Raw genomic sequence first — 13282 nt, forward strand, 5'->3', positions numbered from 1 at the left:
TTAAAATCAGCTGAATAGATTGCTGGAAGCTGGGGCAAAGCTGCCAGAAACGCAGTAACAAACATGCTGGTCAAACTTAGCAGCTGATCGGCTCCTCTCCCTTGTCGTGCAATTAAAACACTTCTGATTTTTCAGGTTTGATTGTTTGAAAGGTCTGCCTCGCTCTCTGGGATGAGTTTAGCTGCAGATGTTGGTGAGATTACAGTAGCACTCTGATGCATTCGCTGCCTTTGCGCTTGCTGGAGTAACCCTTGCTGAGCCCCGGTCAGGGAGCGCAGCTCGGAGCACACAAGGTCAGCCTTTATCTTCCCTGCATGGCCGGCCAAAGATTAGGCTTTTCACACCAAACCTGCCACGGGAGGCTTGCTCTCTGCAGATTTTTCTCTGCTTTCTCAGGGAATAAGGAGCAGAAAGTCCAGTTGCTGACGTCTTTCGGCTTCTGCTGAAGCAATTAGGGAGTGCTCGGGGCAGGGTTCATCTCCCCTCGCTGGTCCTGGAAGGCCATGTGAGGGAGGAAGCTCTTTGGTTCAAAGTGGTTTCATAATCTTCGGTGGGAAGGCAGAGCACGTCACTGCAGAGAAACGGCTTCTAAAGTGGTGCATCACGGTGCTGATACGGGGCAGTAAATACAATTCTCCCTCTACTCTGGGCTGCTGGGTTGGCTGAGAAGGTGATACTGCTGGAATGTGGAGACTTGGGTGTGTAAAATGTACAGGATTTCTCCCCAGAAGGGGATTTGCCTCTGGGGCCGAGGCTGGTGGAGTCACTGCCTGTTGCTGAGGCTGTCTCACTGTGACAGATGTCTCTGTGACGGTGTCTCTGTGCAGTGGTACCTGGGAGCCAGGAGCTCACTGGCACCTGAGCTTGCTGGGGAAGCCAAAAGCTGAATGCACTGAGCCAGCCACTGTTAACACCCCAAAGAAAACACGAGGGGTCTCTTGTCCCCAACCAGATTACCAACCACACAGGTTTTGTCTATTGTCAACCATACAGGCTTTGTTTGGTATTCAGTGGAAAATGAAAAACCCACCTTGCCTTCAGTAGATATATTGTAGCCATATACAGAAATTATATATAGAAATTATCTGACTTCTTTTATTCCCCCTCAACGTAAGAATTTGAGAAAACGCGGTTCTTTTCGTGTTATGTATTCCTTACCTTAGTTTTTCTTTGCAGTTCAGAGTCTCCAACATATATGTGTCATCAGAGCTTGCAGTCCAAATATTAACATTATGCTACCTGCTGTCATTGTGGAACACAGCACAAAAAGCTGAGGAATAACATGAATGAGAGTTAGTGAATCAAAGTAGTAAAGACAAAATACTACTCGTGAGATTGATCTGTGTCAGTCGTAAAAAATCATTTTTCCCTCAGGTTGAAAAAGAGAAATAGATGTCAGAATTCAGGGGAAAAAAAAAGAACCTTTTATTTAACAAAAATAAAGCTACTGTTTAAGTGTTAGTTTTAAATGGGAAGCAAAGCATGAAACCACAGGCAATTTGTGTGTGCGCAGTGTTGCAAAAGACACAAAAGAGATTGCCAAGCACAGCAAACCTGAGCTTGAGAGGAGAGTGTCCAGAAAGGGTGTCCAAAAATGTACATCAAAATCTGAAAAGAATGCTGTACTTTTCTCCCCGTTCTTTCTAAGCATGCAGAGAGTGGATGTTGAACTCCCCTTGTGTGTATTTGAGGTCACTGTCTCAAACTCACACCCTTGTGTACAGGCACATTCTGGTTAGAAGTGGAAGCATTAACTGGAACACATTCAGAGAGCCCAGATCCTGACTGGGTGTTGCTGAAATTTCCTCACTGATTTTTAAATAGTTTCTCATCTGCACAAATTAAGTTCTGTTGTTACTTGTCTTTTGACATTGTAGACGTCAAACTTCAAAGGCTTTCTTGACTGCCAGATAAAATATTGGCATCCTCTAATTTCTAATAGTCCCTAAAATGAAAGAGTGTTACACATTCTAAGCTGGAAGGAGTAAGTCTTGATCACGTTGGAATACAATTGGAATGAGAAATCTCGTTTACTCTTTGAGAATAATTTACAAAGAAGTTGAGTGGAGCAGGAAAGATGACTCCGATTTTCTGTTTTCAGTATTCAAATAATTAGCTCATAATTGAAAAAGGAGCCTGATCCTGCAGACACATAACTTGTTATTTAGCATTATGGAAACACATTGTTTTCACGGAAGGGATTAAAACATTGAAAAAGGGACTATTTTCAGTTCTTCTCCTTCTCACTGTATGGTGGGTTTACTCTTCAGGTTTCTGTGAATATGAGTTATGCATGAGTTATGAAGTGCAGAGTTGTAGAATGAGAGCACAAAAGACCTGTCACTACGTTTCCCAGATCAGTGCTTTGAGTTTTTCAGTGTTCTTGCTCTATTCAGGAATTTAAGGCTTATATTTAAACAGCGGCTCTAGAAAGTTGTCCTAGATTTCCTTCTTCTGATAGAAGAGATATTGGTGCATGTTTTTGATGAATTCTTGCCAACATCTGAGAAGATGTAATTTCTGATCAGTCTCACTGGGTTTGGAAAGTTACTGTTCTGTTTGCTGGAGGTAGAAAAAAGATGAACAACATGACAAATTTTCTGTTTGAGTGGGGGGTTTGTGCTTTTTTTTTGGCCTTTGCTTTTACCATTTCTAATGGGTGGTGGTAAACTCATCTCTAAATATTGTTTCAGATAAACAGCAGTGAAAGAAGAAACTTGTGAAAACTGGCAGGTTTACTCAGTAAGGTTTCATATTTTGTGAACTGCAGAGCTTTGGTGAGAGCAGCAGAGCGACTGTGTGGCCTCAGCTGTGATTGCCAATAGCTTTGGGTCTCTGGTGCATTATACAGCACTAATTAATACTAAAAACCAACCAACCAAACAAAACCACACACAAAAAACCCATATAAGAAAACCCTGTAATATTTCCATGGGGTATTTCTAAGAGTTTTATAAAGTACAGACTTTAACACAGAGTTAGTTTTGTCTCAGGCGCTCCAGAGAATCAGGGTTCTAGGGAGAAGGCAGGGCCCCTGTTAGCACTGGGAGAGGTGACTTCTGCTGCTGCTGCTGTCTGCCAGTTGTGTAAGCCCCATTTTAAATTCTGCTAATTGATCTCAAAACTTTGAGATTCTGCATTCTCAGAGCTTTTTCTGTTGGTATCAAAACATGAGCACGGAGGAACCTGTGCCTGGGTGACACTGGATGTTGGCACGATGTGCACGAGCCTGGCCAGATGAGCAAGTTAGATCAGAAGTGCAGCTTTTGCCACATGAATGTCTGTTTTCTGGGCAGTGATCTGGCTGGGTTTGGCTCTGGAAACATGCTGAAATGCGAGGACTGGAGTACAGTACACAAACCAGGACACCTGATTTGGGTCTTGGCACTTGATTCACTGAGGGCTGGATTTTCCTGGGCTTGATTTGTTTGCTCATGGGAATTGGGGAAACAAGACTCAGACTTATTAAATTCTCAGGTTTCACATGTGTTTTAAATAATATCCCTAGGGCATTTTGGGGCCATTCAGGGGAAAAAGGAAGATACAAGAGTGTGTACTTATTTTCCATAATGCAGTTGCATATTGGCTGTACTAGTTCAGTACTAGATTTACTTCAGTATTTACATAACTCAGAGGGACATTTTTTAGCCTCTTGAATTCTGTCTGTAGTCTGAATTCACACGTTTGATGCTTTGTGGAGAGCATTAGGCTTGGTTACAGGTCAGGACAAAAGTGTCAGCCTCTGATTAGTCATACAGGGCATCACCCAAGTCATCTCCATCCTCAGCCTGGTTCAGTCTCAGCCTTCTTAAAGCTGTGCTGATGGTTCAGCTGCTGATTTCTGTCTGCAGATAATGTCAGTCCATATTAATAAATGTCATTAATTGATTAAAATGATTCATGAGACAGCTGAGGTCTCAAGGAGTCCAAACTTCAAGTATAATGACGTAGAAACTGCTGATCATCTGTATCTGACTTGGGTAGTGGTTGGAGTAATTTCTGGGAATGGCCTGATAACTTGCATCCAAAATTCCTGTAGAACTGTCATTTTGAAGGCATTTTAATTAGATGCTGTGGAGAGCAATTGTGTGATGTGAATTATTAGGGAAAAAGTAAATTCCATAAAGCTTCAGTCACTGTGGGTTTTCTTTTTCTCCCTCGACCTTCAGCACCTGTGAAGTGCAGGTACTCAGAGCAGGTTTGAATGCTGTTGAGGGGACCAACAGAGTCAAGGGCTGCATTCACCCTGCAGCAACTGGTGACATGAATGAATTTTTGTGTGTGTGTGTGTGTGTGTACGCCTTAAACACCATTTTTTGGCACTAAAAATGTCATCTTCAGCTCTTCTCATCCAACATTTTAATGGTCTACCACGGCTATTTATGCATTTGTAAGGCTGATGGACGGTTCTCATAACGTGCCTCGTCAGTAGCTCTGTTTATTTGTCGTGGCAGAGTTTCGAGCCTGTGCTACTTAGTTCTCAGCAAGAACAATACAGTTTCCATTCTTCTTTGTCCTAGGATGATTTTTCCTGCTAGGAAAACAGAATGGGCGCAGCATTAGTCAGGGACCGTAGTTTTTAACGCCTGAGAAGAAACATTGTGATTGTCTGGTCTGACGTCTTCAAAACCTCATCCAGCGAGTTTGGCATTGACTCGTAATTTGCAGTTCACTGGCTTTTCATTCTGTTCATGAATGTGTGAGGGAATAAATGACAAGTTTAGGGGTTGAATCTAAGCTCTTTACTCGTGTGATGAAGGTTGTTGCAGCCACTAGCTGCTTGTCTCAAACTGTGCCTGCAGTACCTGGACTTCTAAATAAGCGCACTAACTGTTTTCCTGATGACTTTCTCAAGGTGCTCTTAGTTACTGAAGGGAAGAGTTATGTTTCCCTTTCTTCACATGAGTAAAGCCTAGTGCAGCTACTGAAATAACCAATTTGGTGCTTCATGATGCAGCCTCTGTTCTTAAAAGTACCAGGGCTTGTGTTCATCCTGAAGACAGTGCGATGTTGTTGACTCTTGTGTGCATCTGCAGCTGTGTATTTAGAGCCGGATGTAATACTTCTGGGCAGACAACAATATATTTACTCTAGTGCTAGATTACTGCCAGGATTAGACGTATGGGCCATGTTTTTAGAAAGTGCTGTTAGAATTCAGTGACATCTACAGTACATCTGCTGCCATCGAGGCATTCCTGCTGTGTTGCTGCCTCTGGCAGGGGTCACAGCAGCAGGCTGGAACATTGTGTTTCCAGCTCCGTGTCATAACCTCTCAAATGAATGATATACTGGAAAGAAACTGAAAAAAATAATGAAAATATTAACTTAAATAAAATAATAGAGGGGCTGATGACTAGGTATATCTTCCTTGTAATTGGGCATGTAGAGACAGTGAGCTTAGATGAGATAAAAAGAAAATGGGAGACCAGACAAGAATTTCAGAGGTGTGGTTTGTCTGGCACTGACGTTTGTGGCTTAGCTTGTAATGCTCTGATATGCACTAGATACGCTCATAGGCAGTTGCACCTTTGAAAATACTACACTCTTTCTTCATCCCTAATCCTTGCATCACAGGAATGGCTCCAAATGTACAGTAAAACCTTTGATCCTGTAGTTTGAGAGTGGTACTGGCAGAAAATTATTAGGATTGGCTGCGGAGGTGTTAGGATGTGGGTCGAACTGAAACTTTGTATCGGTACTTTGGATCTGAGTCTGATTTTTTTTTTTTTACTTTCCAAAGAATGAGAGTTGAGGTTAAAGTACTGAACTTAAATCCGAAGCAGAGAAGCATATTCCTCAGTTGTTCTCTGAACTTTTGATTTGGATTTACGGATCCAAAATGTTGGAGTATTTGGAAATAATCTGCTACGCTGTTTAGAGTGTTGAATTTGGTTTTGGTTTCTGTTTTATTAATTTCCAGTAAGAGCTGGTAATTTGTTGCAAGAAAACAAGAACAGAATCTGATTTGGAATTCGAAGATCTATATTTTTAAATTATGTATTTTTCAGAAACAGAAAGCAAAAAGGTCCCTCTCAGCAGGATGCAGGCTGGAGAAAAAGGCAGAGGTTACTTTATTATGCAAGCTTTGTGTTTCCTTTTCAATAATAATACTTCCCTAAAATGTCTTGATAACATCTAGTTGAAGCTTACTGAGCACTTGGGCCTTTTTCAGAGGTTAACACGGATGCTGTGCCTTATTTTAAGATGCTTTATATTTAACCTGTTTCTTTGTCTCTGGGGAAATAATTGATAAACAATCTCTATATTAAGGATTCTTCTATAAAAGGTATCTGGGAAGATATAGGTAAGAAAATGAAGCTAATTATTCTTGATGCTCAGCCCTTCGTACTAATTCTGCTCTGGTTGTTTTGCTGGTAAGCCAGATTTTTCAACATAATAGTGCCATGAGGTTCTGTTAATGCTGTAGTAACGTGTACCAAGGCAATTCCTTGGCCACATGTGAGCTGTGCAGCAGCACTGTCACAGGGTGACGTGGTGGCATTTGTGGATTTTAATTACACAGGGGAGGGCAGGAACGCTTACCCATTTTTTCCATTCCTACTTTGGGTAAAGCTGATGCAAGCAGGAGTGGGCAAAACCCACGGTGTGTGTTCAGGTGTAGAGTTCAAACATATGTCTGATTTGGAAGCTTTTGTGCTCTGCTGAAACCAAAATGCCACAGAGAGGAAGCGACTCGTGTTTTCATCAATGTTCAGAGTCCCCGTCATTGTGCTCAGTGGTGGTTGTAAGTCTGTGATGGGCTGAATCCAGATTTACCAGTAAATGCTCATGTACTTTGGTGGCATTGGCTTTCTTTTGGAAAATCTGTTTGCCCAACTTAACTTTAGGCAAACAGTTCACTGAAGACCATTCAGATTTCCTGGGTAGAAATTCCTTGGGCTAATAGCAGTACCTGGTTGTGGAGGTCAAAGCTCTGAATGGGTGCACTTTTCTTGCCCTTTCCTCCCATGAATGAAAAATTTAGTCTACAGAGTTGTGTTTGCAATATTTAAGGTTTTTTAGAAATGAGCCGTTTCCTTCAGAGATAGTAAATAAATTAATACAATAATCTTGACAGAGGACAAGGATGTTGCTGCAGAATTGTGCACAGGAAAGCAGACTTGACAATGTCACTGAGCTTGAAAAACAAAACATAATTGTGAAGGGTGGGAGTGAAACTTGCAGCCACTGTGCTGACAGAACCTGAAGGTCCAGCTTGCCTGAAAGGCTGGAATTATTTTAAAGCAGATTTTTGATATGAAACTGGAAGGGAGTTGGAGAGTCAACCTAGTCTAGTATGCAAAGCTGTTTTTTTGGGAGGGTGTTCCTTCACTGACTGTGGAACGCTGAAGTTAATAACACATCTCTGTGTCGATACACTGTGTGCTATACAATTTTTCCCAGCAGCATTGTGGCCATCCTTATGGTCTGAGAACATAAGTAAGGCCAAGTAAATAGGTAGAGGAAATCCAGAAAGCTGTGTGATTTTTCCTGCAGCCTGGGAAGCACCTGTATTGCTTTTCACCTTCAGATGTGCATCACTTGCTGCTGGTCCTTTAAGTATCTGTTTTTTTCCAAAATTGCATCACTTGGAGACACATCTGGGTAGTGTGGTGTGTGTGTTGTGTGAGCCCCTGCCTGGTCTCTCAAAACAGTAGCAGGGAGGGCCTGTACCTCTGTTTCTTTGCCCACGTGTGAGCCCTGTATCAGAGCGTGCAGAGGAAACAAGTGTGTCTTGTCGAGGGCTGAATCATCCTGTTGGAACAGAAAATACTGTTGGAGGGCTGAGGTGGTTTAGTTTTCCAAAACACACTGTGAGAGAGAAGAGCAGTGCGTGATGCGTTAGGATCTGACAAACAAGGCTTGTGTGGAAAGCATCTCTTCAGAGCCCTGTGCATTGCAATACCTGGGGGAACTACTGCAGTTCCTTGGAATTCTTCTCCAGCCTTTTGGGATGAAAGGGTTTCCCAGTTTCACAGTGCCTGATTGTAGGGCCGCTCTCTGTTTTGCTTTTCAAAGTGTGTCTGTTGAGATGATGACAAGGATACCTTTCTTGAAGAAGTGGCTTGCTAGGCTAATAAACGTTGTAGTGAAACAAGTTTGCTAGTTGGATATATCAGTTTCATACCAGTCCATTCTACATAAGCACAATGCCTTTGTGATTTTAGCTAAATATTTATTTTTTTCAAAACAAAGAGAAAGTGTCACTTTCCTTTGCACAGTATCCTTTGCATTGTATCCTTTTGCATAGTAAGGGAGCTTACAAAGGTAATTTAGGTGCTAACTGGTGTTCTGTGTCCTCTCCATTATGCATTTCCCAGCCAACTGACACTTTTCTCAAATATTTACCCTGATATTTCACTGCAGTTGCTCTCCTTCTCCATTCCCTCACCTTCTCCATTCCCTCACCATCTCCCTTCCACGGAGGTATCACACATACTTCAGTCACCTCTGTTTAAACAGCAGCACTCCCTCCCAGCACAAACAGTCAGAGTTAAACAATGAGGAAGACCAGCAGTGCAGGAGATACCAGGTGGGACCTGGAGTGCACAAGCACGGCTTTGGAGAGAGTTCCTGCTGAAGGGAAGGAAAGGACACCTTCTGTTAGTGTCATTCTGTAGTGCTGAGAGACACAGAGTCAAGAGGAAATCACTGCTCAGACGTGAGAGCTGCATCTCACTTAACATTACGTTGAACTGTCCAAATTATTGCAGGAGGTAAGACAGGTGAAACAAAACACTGTCACTTTAACCATGTTCTCCCACCTCCTCCTGTAGCAGAAGTTGATTCCAAGTGGCTCTGACGCATCCTCAGGAGGTCCCTGTTGTTTTTTTTTTCCTAGTAACAGGGAGAGTTTAGTGATACTGTCATTAGCAGGATATCTATAGCTTTTCTGAAAGCTCTGCTGCGTGTCCTTTCTCTTCTCTATATACAGCAGAGAGCTGTGTTAATATTCTTCCTGGGAACTCAAGACCTGCTCATCTTTTCTCCAGAAAACATGAGATTAGAGCATTCCCTGTTGGGAATTCAGAAGAATAGTTGGTTTACTGCACTCCCAGTCCTGTACTTGTTCATCAGATTAAAGTTGGATGTGGTGCCCTGGGAATTGCAGGACTAAAAATGCATTAAAAAGAAAAGGAAAAAAATTGTTAATGGAATCCTGTTAATTTACTGAATTTTAACCATTACAGTGTCTGAGGGTTTCATGGCTCAACAGGTGAAAGGTGTGGATATAAGTGGTGTTGGGGAATGTTTCTTTAAATGAAGAACAGAACTTAATATATACCATATTTATGCAATGTTCAGTTTTGCAACAATTTAATTTCTTGTAAATAAATTGTAGTAAGAAATGAGCAGGTCCATGTGCATTGAGGAAGTGGTGAGAACTGTCAGGATTGCAGAGTCCATGAGTCAAATTCGGTATTTCTGATGGGATATGGCATCAGCTTCTTACTAATTCAATAATTTATACTTAGATGGCCTTTCAGGTTCATACACACGGGTGACAGAGGTGAATGTGTCGCTTTCCTTTTTGGCTTGTAGAACCCTAAAATTTTCCATGGGAGGAGCAGGTCCTTGCACAGCGGATGTGACCCTACTGAGAACAAATGTGGTTTCCTTCTTCACCTTTTGTTGACCTGATAGAGATAGTGAACAACAGGCCTTTGGGGATCTGTAAACCAGAAGTAAAAACCACTGCAAGTGCAAGGATGATATGCAATAGGAACATGCTACTGCCAGTACCTAAACCAGCTCTAACACGACTGCAGATCTCCTGTTCACAGTACATGTCAGTTTGGCCACGTTATTCAACAGGCTGATTATTTTCCAGGTGCCACCTTTGTATTTGAAACCAGCTGATGATCTTTCATTCCCAGCACTCAGGGCTGCCCCTGGTTGAAACAGTCATTAAAGGGTGACATTTTAGTCTAGCATACATTGTGTCTACTTGGTCTGAAATCCTTACACCCAACCCTTTCTCCTCTCTCTGGTTTAGCAGCACTTGATACATTTCATGGAGTGTGACACAGCTGATTTGTTGAAAGGGAATTGAAAACAGAGAGCAGCCTTGAACAAGGATGCGGTTTTGTTTTCTGTCACATCATCGTTGCTATGGTGACTTAGTGAAGATCTGTTTAGCACTCACTAGGTATATTGTGTTCTGGGCAAAAGTTAGGGATTTTTCAATATTCCTCAAGCAGTTGTTTTACAGAAGATGTAGGTGTGTGTCTAGTCTTCTGCACCAAGTCCCTGGTTCTCTTATTGCTTATTGATGCTTCTGTCAGAAGGTGTGTACTTGCTGTATTTTGGCTGGTGCTGTCCCTTCCTCGCTGAAGTAATTTCAAGGAAGGTGGACAAGTAACACACCCAGCTCATCAAGGAGTGTTTCTTCCCCAGGAGGGGTGTTCTGGAGTGCAGTGGTAAATGCAAATGGTGGAGAGCATGAGGCCTGTTAAGGAGCGGTTGTTCTTATGAATCGGTCACGCAGTTTTGGAGGAGGAGGAGGAGGAGGATGCTTTTGGAGCTGATTCACATAGTTGGAGTCAGGAAGTCTGGGCTCTTTTCCCACGTCTCTCAGGCTTCTCATGTCACCTAAGGCATGATCAAGAGCATGGTGCAGCTGCAACCTTAACTGAGATTTTCTTCTTGTAGGTTGGTAAGTGTGGGATAGTAATTCTGCTCTTTGAGTTCTGTGCATTCATTGGGAGGGTCTGAAGGCTGCAGCTCATGCTTGGAGAATTGCTGCTCCAACCAGAGATGCTCCACCTGTGGCAGGGGAGTCAAACCAGTGTCTGTGGAAGTCTCACCATGTCTGGCAGGTTGTGTCAAACACTCCCTTCCTGCTCCCCATGCTGGCCTGGGAGCCACATTCCTGCCCATGGGCGATGGCCTGGCAGATTTGGCCACCACCTCGTTGGCAGGCTGTGGTCAGACTCCAGCTCTGCACTGGGGCAGCTGCACCTTGCAGCATGTCCTCACCCCTGTCAGCAGAGGTCTGAAAGCAGGAAACAGGGGTTCTTATATCAGCTTGACCTCAGAGAGAGCATTTTGGACACTGCAATCAATTTATCGTTCAGTACTACTGGAATTGTCAGTTGAATTCTTTGTTATACTAAGCTGGCCAGAGAGCAAGGGTTGATTTCTTATGGGCTGCTTAGACAGGGTCATCTTGATAATGGGTATCTTCAGAAAGTCTGCAAGATATGTGTCTTATTTTACTCCCAGAAATTCAAACAAACGAATCTTCAGAAGTGCTCCTTCACCTGGGTTTGACAATAAAAGAGAAGAATGTCCTCATTTAAAAAAAAAGTTATATGAATTGCAGCTAAATAATACAGTTTTCCTGCTTATTTGACTCTCCTGTCATGGTACATAGCCCATAATATGACCTTATTTTCCCTTTTTCTTAAAAATGAACTTCCGTGCTTTGAACTTATTTCAGATCTGAATTAATATGAAGTTCTTCCCTCTCTTAAAATGCTGGACATTTTAAGCTCATATATCTTAATGCTGGGACCAGTTTTTTCTTGTCAGCTCTTTGATGGGCAGTTTTGGTCAGTCCCTTTGCTGTACCTCGACACAACTGATACTTGAGTCTCATTGCAGATTGGAAGATTTTTTGCCTGCACAGTATAGGGTAAATTGTTTCTCACTGGCAGCTCTTACATTTTTATCAGTTTTGTAAGGTTAACTAATGCAACAGCCTCTAGTCTTGGTTGTCTTAAATATTTAGAGGAAAGAAAGAGATTTAGGCACATTTTTGCTGCTGAGCTTGATTTGGTTGAAATTCTGTTGAGTTTCTGACTTAGTTTCCCAGCTGGTACAAATCAGTGAAGTTCCACTGATGTATTTTGGTTGACCAGCTCTGTGGAAGATCTGATCTTTCTTGATTAAATCCTTTCATTTACTGAACCTGAGCTACTTTGATCAGTGGCTGCTGTATTTTTGTATAGAGAAATAGGTGATATATTTCTACTATCTTTTATCTAGGAAGACAGGGGTGTGCGTGTACATTTACACACACGTGGGTGTTTATACACACAGTCACCCACACACAAAGAAATGTGGTAGGAAACCCCCTCCCTCTTTTTCTTGTCATCATTACTGTACTAGTCCACCCTAGACTTTGGCTGCCGTGGATGGGGAGAGCCTTGCTGAAGATTTGTGTCCAAATTTGTTTCCACGTACCAAAAAGCCCCAAAACCAACCAACCCAAACCCCACCAACCATCACTCCCCATCACTTGGAGACACTTAGGAACGAAGCAACTCCAAGCAGAAATAATTTAGATTCACCCCATGAGGAGACCCTTCCCCACAGGTCCCTGGGTTGAACACCTACACAGAGCAGGTGAAATCTCTTATGGTCCCAACACATGAAACCACCTCCTTATTGGGAGGAGTGGGAAGGGAGTGGTGATGATGGGCAGGTGGAGAGGCTGAGAAGTGTGATGGACTAGGTGAGAGTGTTGTTCCAAGAAGGCTCAGGAATTCCTTTGTGCAGTTTTGGGGGCAGAGTTGGGCGTTTCCCCACTGTTAGTCTTTTTCTCTGTTTTCTTACCGCGTTAATCTCTGTGAGATTGACTTGAAACTCTTTCAAGTCATTATGACAAGTGAACATGGCAGTAAATTCTTCCGTATCAAGAAAAAGACAAATTGTACTGCGCTGTATATTATGCCATAGTACTACTAATTGCTGAACTGGATAAATGGCTTCTGATAGGTTATGTAGTTAATGAACAAAGATGTTAATTGCCCTTATCTGAAATAGCTGCATTTGCAGGGACGTTCTCTGGAGCCATGGATGTCTTCAAGCAGAGATTTATTTCAAATCATCCATTGTTTTCAGCAGTTTCAGAGTCCATTACCCTTCAGTGTGCCAATGAAATAGTCTCCACCCCCATCAAAGTTTTGAGAGCAATCACCTCGTCCTCCATGTTATTCAGCAGGTCTGAATTTTATTTGGATATAGAAAACTTATATATAGTAGAGATGCTCAGCATTCTGGGCTCCAGCAGGAGCATGGCTCATTCTTAAAAGCATCCAAGAGAGAAATAAGTACCTGACAGTGGAAGAGCAAGGGTCTGGAATAGCCCCATTTCCCCCCACCATCTGGAGTATTTAATTGGGAAAATCATTCTTTGTTGTTGTTGTGTTGGTGGGAGCTGTCAGTCTAAATATGTTTTAATGCAAATAACTATCTCTGTTTGTAGAATTCATCTTTTCCAGACGCTTTCTTTGGAAAATATGCAGCTGAAGATTTAGTACATTATTATATGAGT

The sequence above is a fragment of the Manacus vitellinus genome, unplaced genomic scaffold (genome assembly GCF_001715985.3).
Source record: "Manacus vitellinus isolate BGI_N305 unplaced genomic scaffold, ASM171598v3 scaffold_10_pilon, whole genome shotgun sequence".
In the NCBI taxonomy this organism is placed as follows: Eukaryota; Metazoa; Chordata; class Aves; order Passeriformes; family Pipridae; genus Manacus; species Manacus vitellinus.